Source organism: Mytilus trossulus, chromosome 1, assembly GCF_036588685.1.
Source record: "Mytilus trossulus isolate FHL-02 chromosome 1, PNRI_Mtr1.1.1.hap1, whole genome shotgun sequence".
Taxonomy (NCBI): Eukaryota; Metazoa; Mollusca; class Bivalvia; order Mytilida; family Mytilidae; genus Mytilus; species Mytilus trossulus.
Genome location: NC_086373.1, coordinates 14317274 through 14323669, shown reverse-complemented (window position 1 = coordinate 14323669; position 6396 = coordinate 14317274).

The following is a 6396-nucleotide window of genomic DNA, read 5'->3' as shown; positions in this document are numbered from 1 at the left end:
GACACATGCTAAGCGTTAATTAGTACTGCAGTGCGCGATTAGAGTATTTTTAATTTCCAGCAAGGATTTGTATAGTCTCACTATACAAATCCTTGTTTCCAGTCAGAAAACCTGAAAAGACACTAGATACAGATACGATTAAATTGTACGATAGTGTCATCATACATAACGTTAACTGGCTTTTCTTTTAGTTTTATATCCTGGAAATGAAAGGAAAACAATATTTTTCATAACATAACAGAGGCGGATTTAGAGGGGGCCAAGAGGCCAGCCCCCCTTTTTTTGAGAAAAAAATTTGGTTGCTTATATAGGGAATCACTGAGGCGTGATGAAATCGGCCCCCACTTATGAAAATTTCTGAATCCGCCACTACATAACATACATCTGAGACGCTACTATAACAGATATGTTATAGTAGACGAGCTAGTCTCATCATACATGTAGTATCTGAAACTATTATGCTAATATATATATTTTTTGGGTAGGCCTATGCAGACAAAAGAAAATTCCGATTCATCATGGCAAATATATATCAAGGGGCACTTGCTACGAGATATAATATATAATTAAAATATGATTTCGCCCGCTCCCAAATTAATAAGAAAAGACCATATGATAGAAAGGAATGATAATTCACTTTTTTTTTGCCAACCCTATGGTTCAATTTTGTAAAATTAGAGAAGAAACATCGATGATGAATTATTCACTTCATCCAGTATTGTTCAATTTTGTCAAAATTAGTTCAGAAACATCAATGATGATAACGATAATGAACACATATTTATAAAATATGATATGGATTAAAAAGACATAGAAAAATTCAATTGCACGAGTTCGTTATCTACTTGTTTTAACTACATTTATGTTTATATCGGTTATATGACCGTCGGCAGTGTTCAGAGATCACCTCGATAAATTGACGTCTAGACTGACATACACACAAAACGTTGATACATATTATCGAGCCCATACCTTGTTAATTGTTTATTTTAGACTTTTTATAATTTGCATATACGTTTTAGTGTGTTATAAATCAAAAATGAGAAACTGAGTCAAATCAGTCAACATAAACTTAACAGCCAAGTTCGATAGAATTTCCAATTGGTCACTTCTTTATCGCGGGAGTCATTGTTTGTATCTAGTTTCAGAAAAAAAAATCAGAAAATTAGAGAAAAAAATGCCTTTCCGTTTCCTTTTCTTGAAGTTTCACAAAATTGTGTATATTAGGTTATGTTTCTAACAGATATGCATATAAATAAGGTATAGGCTCGATAATATATATGTTTTACAAATAATACAAACATGATATTTTTTAGACTGACTTTAACTTATTGAAAGTCCTGGACATTTATTGGTGATTTTACTGCTCGTAAATTTTATCAGCTGAATGTATATACTTAAAAAGTATGGTACTATGTATACATGAGTCTGTTGTATTCTCTTCGATATTAGTTTACAATTTTTATCTTAACTGCTGAAAAAAACCCAATTCTGATACTTCATAAAATTCTTTTAAGGGACAGGCTCGGGCATTACAAGTGTAATGAATGCTGAACTCGGTTTTGCATAAAATTAATCCATGGGAGGAAGTTTTTATCTCTATGTCACATATAAGAAAATATGGTAAGATAGCAAATGCAAACTTTCCACCTGAGACCAAATGACACTGAGAAGTAAGCATGTTCCAATCTAAAAAAAAAAACAATTACAAGATAGGTAATACAAACTAAAAACACATTTAACATGAAATATAACATGAATTGATAAAATATCCATGTAAACCATAATGTTAAAGTGTTTATTGAACAATTACCAAACACAGCTTCATATTCATTGTGAAATAAGTTTTAATGAGTTAAGTCCTCCTCGTGGTTGATGTATATGAATAAATATGAAAGTAATCCAAATGCAGGAGTCACCAATTTAGGCATTGTGCTTAACATACACTCAAGCAAATAAACATAGATATACTAGTATATGAATAATTATACATTTTCAATTTACAATACCTCAATAAACTATATTGCTCAAAAAGTATTAGCAAGTCCTCCTCAAGCCTTACCTGACGCACATGATGCAGGAATCACCATTGCAGACAGATGTTCAAAGGTACATTGAAATCTACAGGTTAAAACAAAGACGATTTCAGCTGATGTTTTGTTGTTCTATGATTTGATGACGATAACGATACGCCTATACAAAGACAAACATAGATTTATACGTGGTGGTTTTCACAAATAATGGTGGTTTTCACAAATAACAGACTATTTTAAACGGGCATGAAAGTAATATTTATTCATGATTCCTATTTTGAATATCAATATTTGAATCACGAAAACAATATTTCATTCATGTTTCTGAACACGAAGCATGATACTTTGGGCAGTCTTTATTAATTATTCCTTTCATTAATATATGAAATCTACTGGAAGTACACGGCGACATGCATGTTACAGCGTCAGAAGATACGACCATCCTCAACATTTCTATATTCTTTAAACTTGCTTTCAGTATATATTCTTTAATGTTAGCTCAGTGTTTTGTAAACTGATTTATACAAATTATGGCATACAAATAACATATCTCATTCTTCAAAATCGAATTCTCTGATTTTCGATACACCTTAAAAATGTTTATATTGTACAGATAAATAGGTGAGATATTTGAGGACAGAAAAAAAGATCTAGTTATTTAAACAGGAGTTCATATATAGTTTTACTATTTATTGTGTTATTTTATGAGTTTTAGGAATTATTGTAAGGAGTTCATGTGTAATAATTTAATAAATCACGAAATAAAATATAGGTTACCGTGCGTTTGTTTGTGAAAAATGAGACTCAAAATAACTAGATGTTTAAGTCATTTTCTGAAATATATTTTTTGCTGCAACAAAATAATCAACATTCTAATTTTACGCTTTGACAAAATGAATATAATATTTTTATAATCTACAAGACGGCACCAATAGTTACGATTTTGGCTGAGTTTGTTTTATCTCTGCCTTCAGTAAGTATTCTACAACTTAAACTCTCGGGCGGTGCTTTTACCAAGTTTCTCTACTTTTATCAAAGAACTTATAATAAAATATATGGAAATGGTGGAATTAACTTTTTTGGGCGTGTAAAACATCTGTGAATGTTTTGGTAGATAAAATACGTGCTTTTGGTGGTCCTTTTGATTCTGTTGACAGTTTTGACTTTTCTACTCCCTTTACACTACACTTCCACGAAATCTTATGAAACAAAAGTTTTCCTATTTATTTAAATGATCGTTCGGTAAATCTGAATGCAAATGTATTTGCTCATTCATTTAAAGCCTTCTTGGCTTTTAGTTGAGAAACTAAATATGCTAGATATACTTACTGGGGTGGATGAGTTTTGATTCTGTTGACAGTTTTGACTTTTCTACTCCCTATACACTACACTTCCACGAAATCTTATGAAACAAAAGTTTTCCTATTTATTTAAATGATCGTTCGATAAATCTGAATGCAAATGTATTTGCTCATTCATTTAAAGCCTTCTTGGCTTTTAGTTGAGAAACTAAATATGCTAGATATACTTACTGGGGTGGATGAGTTTTGATTCTGTTGACAGTTTTGACTTTTCTACTCCCTATACACTACACTTCCACGAAATCTTATGAAACAAAAGTTTTCCTATTTATTTAAATGATCGTTCGATAAATCTGAATGCAAATGTATTTGCTCATTCATTTAAAGCCTTCTTGGCTTTTAGTTATGAAACTAAATATGCTAGATATACTTACTGGGGTGGATGAGATGATTGAAGCTGTTAACTTTCTGCTTGATAATATTAATGTACGTTTCGGCAACAAGGTTATCGACGGGTTGTAGGTATTCCAATGGGAACTGATTGCGCTCCTTTGACAGCAGACTTGTTTTAGTACTGTTATGAATCCCAGTGTATGACCAAAACTCAGTAAAGACCCGTCTAAATTGCATTTAATTAATAAATTCAACTATACTTACCGTTATCTTGATGATATTTTTTCGTTAAATAATCAAGAAATTTCTAAATATACTGCTGAAATTTACCCAAAACAAATTTAAACGGTTATAACTATTCATTCCTAGATTTAGCTATTTCGGTTTTTCACGGGAAACTCCACACTAACATTTACGACGAAGGGGACGATTTTTCGTTCCAAATTGTAAATTTTCCCTTTTTGGATGAAGATGTTCATTTGGCACCATCTTACGGTGTTTATATTACTAAACTAGTTCGATATATACCCGTGTCTTTTGAGACGTATTTTATATTAATGAACGTAATTTTATGTTTTACTTGTAAATTATTAAGCCTGTGATTTCGTTACCAAAAAGTACTTAAACCCTTAACTAAATTCTTCCATAAATATAAAGATTTGGTTTCGAAGTTTGGTTGTACATACAGGAAACTTATTTCAAACCGGATAGCACATCAAATTCAACAATGTAATTAGATCATTGATTTTTTTTTTTTTTTTAATATTGATCTTTGTATCAGTAAATTAAAAGCAAACTAAATATTATTGTTAAATACATGATATACACATTGATGGATTTACAATCAGTCGATACCTGTATCTTGGCATTGCACAAGGTCATGTTTTTCTCTGACGGTTTTTGACGTCTTTACACTAAACTCATCAAGTTGGATGTGTACTGCTTGATAATTTAGTCTTAGATGCATTTTGTTTTAATTAGTTGTTATTGGCTTTGAACTAGCTGTTATTAGCTGCAAGTTCTCTAAGAACAGTACTTACTAAGTGTCTTTTGTTGTTGGGATAAACATATACCCGGCAACATCCCCTCTCTGTTTTTGTTATAAGTATTTCTATTTGTATTCTTCTGATGAGTAATGCCTTTTTAAACTGATTTTTATAGTTCGTTCTTATGTTGTACTGTTATACCACTGTTCCAGGTTAGGAGACGGGTTGGGACTCGTTAACATGTTTAACCGCGCCATTCTGTATGTATGTGTCTGTCCCATGTCAGGAGTCTGTAACTCAGTGGTAGTCGTTTGTTGACGTGTTACTTATTTGTTTTTTCGTTCATTTATTGTACATTAATAAAGCCGTTAGTTTCTCGTTTGAATTGTTAAACTACATTTGTCATTCGGTCTTAATTTGGTCTCTTGTTCAGAGTTGTCTCATTGGCAATCATACCACATCTGCTTTTTTATATCATACTTAACATTCCTGTCTTAATTGAATATAAGATCTAGAAGATGGGATATGAGTGCCAATGAGATAACTTTCCTTCAAAGTCATAATTTGTAAAAGTAAGCAAATACGGCATTCAATACGAAGCCTTTGCGCACACCGAACCACACGCTACAACGGGTCAACAAAAATAACTATTGTTTCACAATTCAAATAGGACAACGGCAACGGTCGTAATCTATATAAAAAAGAAGAAAAGAGAAACACGTATGATCACATATCAATAAACATCAACCACTGAACATCAGATTCCTGTATTAGGACAGGTGACCGTGGCAAACTAATGAGTCTGGCTTATTTTTTTTAATAAGGCGCCAACCTTCACCACCAGCCAAAACAATAGTGTAACAACTCAACATAGAAAGACATACTATAAAATATCAATTGAAATGGCTTGACTAAATCAATAGACACATTTAAAAAAAACTTAAACATAAATTGCAATATTGATGCTAGACGTCCTTGGCTTTTCAATATCCGGCCTTGAGCGTTCCTGATTAAGGTACATCAATAAAAGCGCTTCACTGAGACGCATGCGATTTATAACGTGATAATTCTTATATCATTTGCATATCTATAAATACTTGAATTGGATTGGTCAAGAAGAATTTTTCTCTTGGTTTACACTTCGATAAACCATGTTTCCGAAACTACTTTTGTAGTCTATTCATGCGCGATACACATTCTTGCAGGGATACTGAGATTTTCAGCAAGTTGAGATTATTAAATAATTGGCATGACAGTTGTTTCTATTCTTATGCATATATAATCCAAAAAAAGAAAAAAAGTAAATGCACTCAAGCTTCGAAAATGTATAAAAAATGAAATTTAAATAAAATTCCGGGAAATTTCACGAATGAATTGGCGAATTTACGTCATGGCAAAACACGACGTCATACGGTTGAAAACTTTCAGACGGAAGATCATTTCGTTACTATTACGCTTCAAATTCGGAAAGTATCTAATAAAAATGAAGTTTTTGAGGTAGGTGCAAGTTCATTTTAGACTCTTTTGCATTTATCGAACATTTTTTAGAAAGTCAAGATGGCGGCGTACTCCTTAGTTACGACATGACAGTTTGCATCTGATGGTACATATAGTAGCCATCAAAGTTATAATGTAAACTAATAATCGCGTATGTTTGGCTGAAGAATTATAAGGATTAAACAC